We start from the raw sequence: 12,102 nt of genomic DNA on the forward strand, positions 1-12,102 counted from the left end.
GACATTTGAAATGGTTCAGTATGTTTTATGCTTTACCTAACTGTGTGTTTACTACCACTTGACTGATCACTGATTGTTTTGTGGTGTTATTCATTATTTACTGGAGTCTGCTTTGCTTTACCTGGAATGACTGGTCCTACTCTGCATATTACTTTGGCAGTATCTGTTGCCGTTGCCATTATCATAGAGTTAAAAAACCTTTATATGTATTTGCAGTGTCTTGTCTCATGAAAATATTAAGATGTCATATGGAATTGTCTTTGTTTCTATATTTGTTGACCTGGCGTTATTTATTGGTTTGTACAGAGATTTTGCTATGCATTGTACATGATTTCCTCTTATGTAATTATAGATTCATATATATACTCATGTATATACAAATAAACACTTATGTTTACAAAAGTCAATACTCAATCATTTCAATCGTTGTTTTGGTGTTCAATCAGATGAGACGATGGCTACTTCCTTGGCAGATGTGATAGTAATGCTCACCCCTGGTATAAACAGATCAACAGTTTGATACCCTCATACACAATAAATTACAGCAATTGAAGAATATTCACAGGAAAACATCTATGATGAACATAGGCTACAGTATATTATCCCTGGGATTTCCCTACTCCATTGAAGTTGAATTTGCAATGATTCAGTTAAGGGTTAGGGGTTAAGGGTAGAGACGTCCCAAGGATCCGTATCCAGGGGCGACCCTGAGAGAGCGTTTGTTTGAAATTGAAAAGTGTTGCGGTAGCTTCTGATAAAGAATAACATGGGATCCCGAGGGGTTCGTGCTGATTGTACAAAGATTGTGACAGCCGGTTAAATGCCGTCCCTTGAGAAGGCAAGAACAAGATGTATGTCAGGAGAAGTGCAGTATTATCATAAGGAGACATATACTTGGAATACGGAGGAGGAATGCAGGGCAAAAGAGAGGCAGAGGAGGTCTAAGAGGGAGAGGGAGGAAGATGGTGAGCTTGAGTCGGTTAAAAAAATGGTAGAAAAAAGGGAGATGGTTTGTTGAAGAAGAATGGTAGAAACTGTAAGCAGAGTGAGCTGAAGACAGGAGGAGAAATGGAAGTGAATGAGGGCGAAGTATTGGAGGTGGCAGTTGTGGTGAAGTTCTCGGAGCCCGAGAACTGCACATTTTCCTGAGTTTTCCCCGCATTCCCAGCATAAGGCGCTTGTAGATTCAGGCGCAGCCGGGAACTTTATTGACAGATCACTTGCCCATAGTTTAGGGATCCCTATTGTTCCAGTGGATATGCCCTTCCCAGTTCACGCCCTAGATAGTCAACCATTAAGGTCAAGGCTAATTAGGGAGGCCACCGCTCCACTGGGCATGGTGACGCAGGAGGGTCACAAGGAGAGAATCAGTCTCTTCCTTATTGATTCTCCTGCATTTCCGTGGTGCTGAGCTTACCCTGGTTGGCTTGTCATGACCCCACTATTTCGTGGCAACAGAGGGCTCTCACGGGGTGGTCACGAAAGTGCTTGGGTAGGTGTTTAGGGGTTTCCGTCGGTGCGACTACGGTGGAAAGTCCAGACCAGGTCTCCACCGTGCACATCCCCTCTGGATATGACGATTTGGCAATCGCCTTCTGTAAAAAGAAGGCAACTCAATTACCACCCCATCGACGGGGGGGATTGTGCGATAAATCTCCTAGTAGACGCAGCACTTCCCAGGAGTCAAGTGTATCCCCTGTCGCAAGAGGAGACGGCGGCTATGGAAACATATGTCTCCGAATCCCTGGGGCAGGGGTACATTCAAATTCGGCCCTCCACTTCACCTGCCTCTTCAAGTTCAGTTTTTGCGAAGAAGAAGAATGGAGGTCTGCGCCCATGTATTGACTATAGAGGCATCAACCAGATCACGGTGAGGTACAGTTACCCACTACCTCTCATAGCCAGTGCGATTGAGTCAATGCACGGGGCGCACTTCTTCACAATATTGGATCTCAGGAGCACTTACAACCTGGTGCCGATCCGGGAGGGAGACGAGTGGAAGACTTTCAGTAACACCTCAGGGCACTATGAGTACCTCGTCATGCCATACGGGTTGATGAATGCTCCATCAGTCTTCCAGGCCTTTGTAGACAAGATTTTCATGGACCTGCACGGGCAGGGTGTAGTGGTGCGTATTGATGACATCCTGATATTCTCCGCTACACGCGCCGAGCATGTGTCCCTGGTGTGCAGGGTGCTTGGTCGACTGTTGGAGCATGACCTGTACATTAAGGATGAGAAATGTCTGTTCTTCCAACAGTCCGTCTCCTTCCTAGGGTACCGCATTTGCACATCAGCGGCGGAGATGGAGAAAAAACAGCATTTCAGCCGTGCGTAATTGGCCGACTCCCACCACGGTAAAGGAAGTGTAGCGGTTTCAAGGGTTTGCCAACTAATACCAGAGGTTTATCTGGGGCTTTGGTCAGGTAGCAGCTCCCATTACCTCACTGCTGAAGGCGGGACTGGTGTGGTTGCAGTGGTCGGCTGAGGCGGACAAGTCCTGACAAGTTCTTCTAAGTCCTGTCATCTCATCCCTTTGCCCTACGTCCCTACAGAGTGCAGAGGCCTTGTTTACCCACGTCTTCCGGCACTACGGGATGCGTGAGGATATAGTGTCTGCTCAGGGTCCCCAGTTTACGTCGAGGGTCTGGAGGGCGTTCATGGAACATCTGGGGGTCTCGGTTAGCCTTAACTCAGGTTTTCACCCCGAGAGTAATGGGCAGGCGGAGAGAGTTAACCAGGATGTGGGTAGGTATCTGAGGTCCTATTGCCAGGACCGGCCGGGGGAGTGGGCAGCGTCCGTGCCCTGGGCAGAGATGGCCCAGAACTCACTCCGCCACTCCTCCACTAACCTTTCTTCCGTCCAGTGTGTATTGGGGTATCAGCCGGTTCTGGCTCCTTGGCATCAGAGTCAGACCGAGGTTCCTGCGGTGGACGACTGGTTCCGGCGCGCGAAGGAAAAATGGGACGCCACCCATGTTCACCTTCAGCGCGCCGTGCTGCACCACAAAGTTGGCGCAGACCGTCACCACAGTGAGGCCCCGGTCTGGCTCTCGACCCGAAACCTGCCGCTCCGCATGCCCTGACGGAAGCTGGGTCCGTGGTTTATGGGGCCATTTAAAGTCCTGAGGAGAGTAAACAAGGTTTGTTACAGGTTACAGCTTCCCCCTGATTACAGCATTAACCTCTCTTTCCATGTGTCTCTCCTCAGGCCAGGTGGGGGAGGTTACTCCACCCCCTCTGGACATCGAGGGGGCACCGGCATACTCCGTTCGTTCCATACTGGAATCGAGACGTCGGGCCAGGGACCTTCAGTACCTCGTGGACTGGGAGGGGTATGGTCCGGAGGAGAGATGCTGGGTTCCGGTGGAGGATGTGTTGGATCCTTCAATGCTGTGAGAGTTCCACCGCCTCCATCCGGATCGCCCTGCGCCCGAGGCTGGTGTCGACGCGCAGCTGGAGCCGCGCTTCAAGAGGTGGGGTACTGTCACGACTTCGGCCAAAGTTGATGCCGCTCCTTGTTCGTGTGGTTTTCGGCGGTCGACATCACCGGTCTTCTAGCCATCGACGATCCATTTGTCATTTTCCATTTGTTTTTTCTCGTTTTTCCACACACCTGGTTTTCATTTCCCAATTACTGGTCATGTATTTAACCCTCTGTTTCCCCCATGTCTTTGTGTGATTATTATTTGTTCAGGTCGGTATGATCCAGCTGGTTTGTACCGGGTGCTGTTTATCACCCATGTTTTGTGGCAACAGTTCTTTTTGCACTTTGTAAATGGTTTACTTTGTTCTGTCGAGTAAAGTGCGTTGTTTCACTCATCTCTGCTCATCTCTGCTCTACTGCGCCTGACTTTCTACACCAGCTACACCCACCAGCCTGACAATAAGCCTAGGTAAAAGGCAATTATCTTACTTGTCTATTATTATAATGTTACATGCCTCATGCTTAACAATTATTTTACCATTTTGTCCAAGACAACATTTCTTTCCCCTTTCATTTAATGGCGTGACCCCATTGGACATTATGTCACACTGAATGACAATACACAACAGGCAGTCAAATTTTACTGTTTTAACATAGTGACACTTTCGGAAGTTTCTTACCACTGTAAAAATGCTTCTAAACATCAGTTCTGAACATCATTAATGGATCATCATGAAATAATTTGAAGTGTACTTATTGCAATTACAGGGACTCGAAAGTCCTGCATAGTTACTTTTCATCACTTCCTCCCGAAATCGGGAGTGGATCATTTGCTTGCCTGCTGCCTTCCTTGGATGTGGTAGCCATTTCTCAGGCTCCCTCTCCTGAATCGAACCCTGATTCCTTGTTTCCAGTGGTAACCATGGTAGGCACAGAAACTACCATAAAAAGTTGATAGGTCAGACATTCGAATGAGACTACAGGGCCACCAAAAGCGTCCAGGGCACCCGACAGCACTCCGTATGGGTTTTGGGTCTGATAAATGCACCTGTCCCCAAAGATCAGAACTTGTTTGCATATCTTAGCACTAGAATTGCCAGTAATCCAAGTAACATTGGAGTGATAAATGGAACAATAACTGATTTAATGAACCATTCACCGTTTCAATGTACCGGCCATGTGTAATTGCTTAATCTTTGGGACAAGAATATCAACCACGTAGGGGTCTCCAAAAGAGGCACGGCTGATGGGGGCCCTCCCAGGGTGGATCACGTATGCCAAACTGGTAGGACAGACAGAGGGACCAATGTGATTGATGGTCTAATGCAGGGAGTGAGAACCAGGAATGGGAGCACCGCAGCCAGCCCCCAATATCTGCCTGCACCATCCCTAGGGCCAAGTAAATTAACAAGACACTCCCAGAGGGCAGAGACAGACCCAGAGGTTGCTAGAGCAATGTTCACCTGCTAAAAGTGTGAAACCATGCATGGGAGGATGAATACATAAATATTGCATTCAAAATCACTTAAATTAATCAAAATTGCAACAGGATACAAAAAGGTCTAACGTGAATACGTCTTAAAAGGTAATTATAGAAGTCTATTAAAACTTCTTCAGAATCAGTGTCCCTTCCACGGGATGGTTGACCAAACGTAGTCTAATGCGGTTAGCATGAGGTTCTAAGTAACAAGAACATTTCCCAGGACATAAACATATCTGATATTGGCAGCAAGCTTAAATTCTTGTTATTCTAACGGCACTGTCCAATTTACAGTAGCTATTACAGTGAAATAATATCATCCTATTGTTTGAGGAGAGTGCACAATTAGGAATATAAAAATATAAAATATATAATAGAAAAAACTTTATTTTGTACCATCATCTTTGAAATGCACCAGCCCAGGTGTATATTTTGGCCACTTGATAGCAGTAGCGTATGTGCAAAGTTTTAGACGGATCCAATGAACCATTGTATTTCTGTTTAAAAAATAGTATCAAGACTGCCCAAATATGCCTAATTTGTTTATTAATAGGTTAATGGGATGTACCATATTCATATCACACCAAGGGAAAAAAGGCCCGGCCAATCAGAATGAGTTTTTGCCCACAAAAGTTCTTTATTACAGAGAGAAATACTCCTCAGCACCCAGCATCCACCAACTCCCCCTCCCTCAGACAATCCTGCAGGTGAAGAAGCCAGATATGGAGGTCCTAGGCTTGCGTGGTTACACGTGGTCTGCGGTTGTGAGGCCGGTTGGACGTACTGCCAAATTCTCTAAAACAACATTGCAGTCAGCATACCAATTGCACGCTCTCTCAAAACTTGAGACATCTGTGTCATTGCACATTTTAGAGGGTACCTGTATAATGATCATGCAGTTTAATCAGCTTATTGATATGCCACACCTTTCAGGTGGATGAATTATCTTGGCAAAGCAAAAAATGCTCACTAACAGGGATGTAAACAAATTTGTGCACAACATTTTTGAGAAATAAGCTTTTTGTGCGTATGGAACATTTCTGGGATCTTTAAGTTCAACTCATGAAACATGGGACATGTTTCATTTCATATTCATCCATCTATCTATTTATCTATTGGATTCATAAAAATGGACAATGTACTCAGGCTGAAATATTTTATTTGTACCAAAACACAGTACAGAATTCATATATTTGTATTTACATAGTAAATGTGACATTTGAGTAGAAAAACATGTTAATATGTAATTAGAACCGATATAATGGCTCTTTTAATTAAAGATCAATTATGTCCTGAAATACTTCTGAGCTCTATAGTCAACACTCGAAATGTTAGAAGAGACAGACTAAAAACAAGTTATCCACCAGGCTGCAGCTATTGGCTGTGAAACACAAAATATCCCAAATACATACACTACCGGTCAAAAGTTTTAGAACACCTACTCTTTATTTGTACTATTTTGTACATGGTAGAATAATAGTGAAGACATCAAAACTATGAAATAACATATATGGAATCATGTAGTAACCAAAAAGTGTTAAACAAATCTAAATATATATTTATGATGTGGAAACTCCTTCAAGGCTGTTGGAAAATAATTCCAGGTGAAGCTGGTTGAGAGAATGCCAAGAGTGTGCAAAGTTGTCATCAAGGCAAAGAGTGGCTATTTGAAGAATCTCAAATATAAAATATATTTTGATTTGTTTAACACTACATTTGTTTTTGGTTACTACATGATTCCATACAGTATGTGCTATTTCATGGTTTAGATGTCTTCACTATTATCCTACAGTGTAGAAAATAGTCTAAATAAATAAAAACCCTTGAATGAGTAGGTGTTCTAAAACTTTAGACCGGTAGTGTATTTTACAGTAAAGCAGATATATCAGTGTCCTGCACTGACAAACTGCAGTCATCCAAAAAGTAACTTATCCTCATGGCTTAGATCCACATAATGCAGTACCAAGTTCACCCCATCCCTTTGCACTGACTGAGAGCACCATGGATGGAACATTATTGAATTAAGTATATTCATCTTAGAGAGAAATTAAAAGTGACGAGATAATGTACTTGATGTCATACATATAAGACTGTGAGTAAGTGTTCAAAACATTTGAGAACAAACGGTGTCCCTGATTGTCAGTGATTAACAGATTTAGCACCTTAATTGCAGTGCTTTAGACATATTTCCCTTTAAGAATAAAGCAAACATGTTTATGCTGCAACATCTCTGGAGTAAATTATACATCATAATATAGTTAAAAAGAACCTCCTGCAATTGGTTGGTACTGGACTGTAGATGGCACTGTACTGTCAGTCCATGGGTCTTGAACAATGCAACTTCTGACCATAGAACCGAACCCAGTAACAAATAAATACAAGTACATAGCTGCACATGAAGTCCAACCTCTGAGGAAACATTTGAATTTGTGTTTCCCTGAGAAGAAAAAGGGATCTAGTCCGTTCAAAGTGTTAAGATCATGATTAAACAAAAACATATTTGAGGAAGAACACACATTTTTTGGAACTCACTCAAGTAAAAGAAATAAAGTCTCTTTCTAAATAGTTTGTTTCTTCAACATTTGGAAGAAGATGAAGAAGCCTCTGTCGATGCAATGGTCTTGTTCCCCAAAAAATGCACAACATTACAATGTTGTATTTGAAGAAAACATCAGTACGAGAGCATAGTTGGACTAAACCTGGACTTGGGTTTGATCTTGAGACAGCGGCATCACTTAATACTGATTATTCATGCATTTAGGCAGCCAAAGAAGTCCATTCCAATATAGCGAGGATACCCCTGTAGTAAATTCATCTCCACAGGATCAAACTTCCAGTACTGCCTCCTCGGATAAAGTGGGCATAGCCTGTCGATATAAAAAATCATCTATTAGCTCCTTACACTCGTGGGAATTGGCCTATAAGGACTGGGCTACATTTAAATGTTTCTTACAGAAAACATATGCATAACCATGGTAGCAATTAAAAGGGAACAGTTTGGAGATTACGGAAAAATGATTAGACTAAAGGTGAGGACACAACAGTTCACTTGACGCAAGACTGAATCCAAACATTACCCTGATTTTGAATGATTTTCTGTGCATTTTACATTTACTGTACTATTTGCTGCATTTATTGCTAAAGAAATCTGAAAATATCCTGGATGCATTCAGTAACATGCTAAGAATATTCCTGAAAATGTGGGGTAGGTGAAATATAAGACAAAACAAATGATAAGGGTTTGAGTGAGAGGACGAATTGGTGTCTCCAGGTGGAGACAGTTCCCAAGTAATGTACTTTTATGACTCAAAGAAGAGTCTTCAACTTATTTGATCTCTCCTAGCTGTGCCGTTGAGGAACTAGAGCAAGCACACTTGTATTTGTTTTGTTTGATCGCAGCCCTGCATCCCCGCCTTTCCATAATTACTGTTGTTGTTTACGCAATACAAAAACGGTCCATTATAAATGACAATCTAGGTCAGGTGGGCATAATTTGAAAGTTGGTTCTATTGCCAACATCACTAGCTAAATTATCAAGTACGATCTTACAGTGTAAGTCTTTCACAGGGCAGTTCAGAGAAGCAGATAGTCATTTTGGTGATCATAGAATGGAGTCATGAGTGCATTCAGATGAGTGGTCCACAGCTCATTTTCTACACAATAGAGAAACATAGAAACACATTCTGTTCTGAACAACTCAGGGTATGACGCCATGTCATCTTGTAACTGTACATCAAAAATAGTGATGTTTGCACACACTCGACATCCCAACTGCCACTTGTCAATATTCCTAGTGGTTAGAGCGTTGGACTAGTAACCGAAGGTTGCAGGTTCAAACCCCCGAGCTGACAAGGTACAAATCTGTCATTCTGCCCCTGAACAGGCAGTTAACCCACTGTTCCTAGGCTGTCATTGAAAATAAGATTTTTTTCTTAACTGACTTGCCTAGTTAAATAAAGGTTAAAAAAATAATAATTTTAAACTATTCCAAAATTCTAAATCTTGTTGCAAGCACGTAAGTTCAGAATTCCAACTGTATATTACATGAGTGTTATGATATGGAAATGTGAAGTGCACATTTGGACTCACAGGGGTTTGGCTTGTTTGTATGACATCAAAGTGGTATTTATTATAATCCTCAACGTCTCATCTTTCAAAATACACAGAGCACTAAAGTTGCACAATTAGCGGGAGGGATGGATGTCACGCGGTGCTCAAGTTCAGAGCGGCTGTCGGTCAAAACCCACACAGCTCTGTGAAGCAGAGACCCTGGGCTCTGGCAGTGACTGCACTGCGTTCCAATTAAGGTGCTTATCCTTAGCAGAATATGCTATTTTCAACCCGTGTACGTACGGGTCTGAGTGAAAAGGACTACTCATTTCAGTGTAGGACTCACCTCAAAACTGAAAGCTGATTGGGTGATTCATTCATAAGATATATTACCGTGTTGGTCCTTGAAGGCTGCGTCTACATCACTGGGGATGCCGCTCCAGTCCTGCATGTTGCGAGGGTAGACAGAGTGGGACGCGGTTCTCCTTGGGGCTGAACCTCCAGTAGCTGCCTGACTTGAAGAAGTAGGTGTTGTAACTGCTGTCCTGGCCCAGAGCAGGGCTGCCTGGATGTGGGAGACTGACAGGCCGAGCCTCCGCACAGGTTCTGGCCCTGTGATCTGTCTCTCTGCATCAAACACCCAGTAGCTTTGACCTTTGAGAGAGAGAGAGAGAGAGAGAGAGAGAGAGAGAGAGAGAGAGAGAGAGAGAGAGAGAGAGAGAGAGAGAGAGAGAGAGAGAGAGAGAGAGAGAGAGAGAGAGAGAGAGAGAGAGAGATACAGTTGATGCCACTGCTGTGGCCCTGCAAAGATCTGGGCTTTCATAGTTTACATAACTATTGGCTATTCAACACCCTTGTTACTCTTGACATGCCCTACTTAAGGTTGCTGAATTTGGTCTTGGACCAACACTTTTCTGGGTAACCAAAAAAGGCATAACGCTATAATGCAGTCATTTTACTGCTTGTCTACCTACATGTATATTTACCTGTCTGTTTTTCAACTTGGGGATTATCTATACTCATAAGACATGACTAACCAAAGCACAGACAGCCAACATCTCTGTCACACACCTTGAAAGAACCAGATACTCCCTGATTGGTCTTCAAAGGCAGCATCAATGCTCTCTGGAATCCCCTCCCAATGGCGGGGCCAGCCGGGCAGCCGCCTCAGCCGCCCTCCCGAATGCGCCACACATAGCTTGATTTAAAGAAAAACAGCTCCCCACGGATCATAGACACAGCATCAAAGTCTGTCTGGCAGACGTCAGGCTGGGAGACAGAAGAGGATCAATAGTGCATCTCCATACTGTCATATTATGTGTATTCTTGTGTGGCTCGTATCTTAGTTGTATTTGATGTCTTATGTTATTATTATTTTCCTGTGTAGTAACTCAAAACATATGAATGGCAAGATGTAACACTCACGATACTACTAATGATCTCATTGGTCTCTGTGGTGATTTGTAGGCGGTGGTGATAGTGGAGATGGGGGCGGGATATGTGGACGATGGCCGTACAGGTATTGGATCCCCAGCTTGTCATCCTCGCTCAGCTCTAGGGGATAGGAGAAGCTGTAATAAGGGGACATCACTGCACCCGGTTCGGGAGTGCTGCAGGTAGAACATGCCCAAACTCATGAGCAGCCACTTGGAGGAGGTCTGTGCCTGCAGTGGAATCAGGGAGAGGGTCACACCTACGGGGGATACACAGTACAACCACATAGCTGACAACTACTTCCTGACTGTCCTCATTTTACATAGAGCTCTATGTAAATCAACTCTTCATAATTCTTGCATGTTCCCTGCCAAGCAAACACTCACCCATGTAGTTGCCAAGGGTCCATGCTTCATCATAGTCAAAATGGATGTCGCCCTCCCTGTGGGTCTGGGGGAAGAAGGCATGGGCTAGAATGCCCCCAGGCCCATCAAAGGGCAGGTTATCTCCATGCCAGTACCTACAGTAGAGCTCCATATCAGGAAGGGACTTAGTAACTCAGTAACTTGAAATCGAACATTTGAATACACATGACTGTACTGACATTTGAATACACTTACTGTACCACATTCATACCTGGTGAAGTCGATGACAATGTCAGCCTTTCCACTGTTACATATCTATAACCTCCCTCTCATGACCTCAGTGAAGGTGACAAAATTAAACAACTTCTTTGCTCGCTTTGAGGATAATCAGTGCCCTGACACCTCCACACTCCTCATGTGTAAAACATTTAAACTTAACCTGCAAGGTTGCCGGCCCAGGACACGCCGCACCTTGTCCTCACTCATCTGCCATGGGTTCCCAAGAAAGCTAAGGTAATTGAACCACTATCACCCCTGGGAAGGAAGAGATATAGATATATACATGCAGAGACTGTAAACTCGACACACCATCGAATCTGACTACAGTCAGAAACACATCATAGACCACCAGCCTTGTTACATATCTATAACCTCCCTCTCATCAGTCAATGGCCATGCACGTATAAATAAACATTTTTAAAAACTGCCCTGTCATGTTTTGCAGACATTGACGTATTGCTCCCAGACAAATTAAACAACTCTCCTTGTTTTGCTCGCTTTGAGGATAATCAGTGCCACTGACACCGCCCGAGGCAACCTACCAAACTAGTGGGTTCTCCTTCTCCATGGCCAATGTGAGTCCACCAAGGAAAAAACATTTAAACGTGTTAACCCTCGCGAGCAGGTTGCCGGCCCAGACGGCATCCCTAGTCTTCGCTCGTGCCAGCTGGTCCTCAGAGCATCCACGGAGTGCCGACCAGATGACTGAAAGAGTGCTTTGTTTACGGACATATTCAATCAATCCCTATCCCAGTCTGTTGTCCCCATATGCGATTCAAGATAGAGTTTCGCACCATTGTTCCTGTTCCCTGGAAAGCTAAGGTAATTGAACTAAATGACTATCTGTCATGATTTTTGTTCCTTATATGTGGTCTTGTCATTTGCTTTTCCTTCTGTTCGTTTCCCTGCTGGTCTTTTTAGAGCTCGTTCCCCTTTTTCCCTGCTCCTCTTCTCTCTATCGTTCCTCTGGCCAGAGACTCCCAGCTGTTCGCATCTCCCAAAGAGGGATCGAGGATCACCAACCACCTGTTCCCTATCTTTTCCCCTGATTGAGTCCCTATTTCTCC

At 44.0% G+C, this 12,102-nt stretch overlaps 1 pseudogene; it reads right to left on the bottom strand.

Moving 5' to 3' along the window:
• Positions 1–7,583: 7,583 nt before the first annotated feature.
• On the bottom strand, positions 7,584–11,242 carry LOC124017524 (annotated as a pseudogene).
• Positions 11,243–12,102: the final 860 nt, after the last annotated feature.

This window comes from Oncorhynchus gorbuscha, unplaced genomic scaffold (assembly GCF_021184085.1).
Source record: "Oncorhynchus gorbuscha isolate QuinsamMale2020 ecotype Even-year unplaced genomic scaffold, OgorEven_v1.0 Un_scaffold_2668, whole genome shotgun sequence".
Classification (NCBI taxonomy): domain Eukaryota; kingdom Metazoa; phylum Chordata; class Actinopteri; order Salmoniformes; family Salmonidae; genus Oncorhynchus; species Oncorhynchus gorbuscha.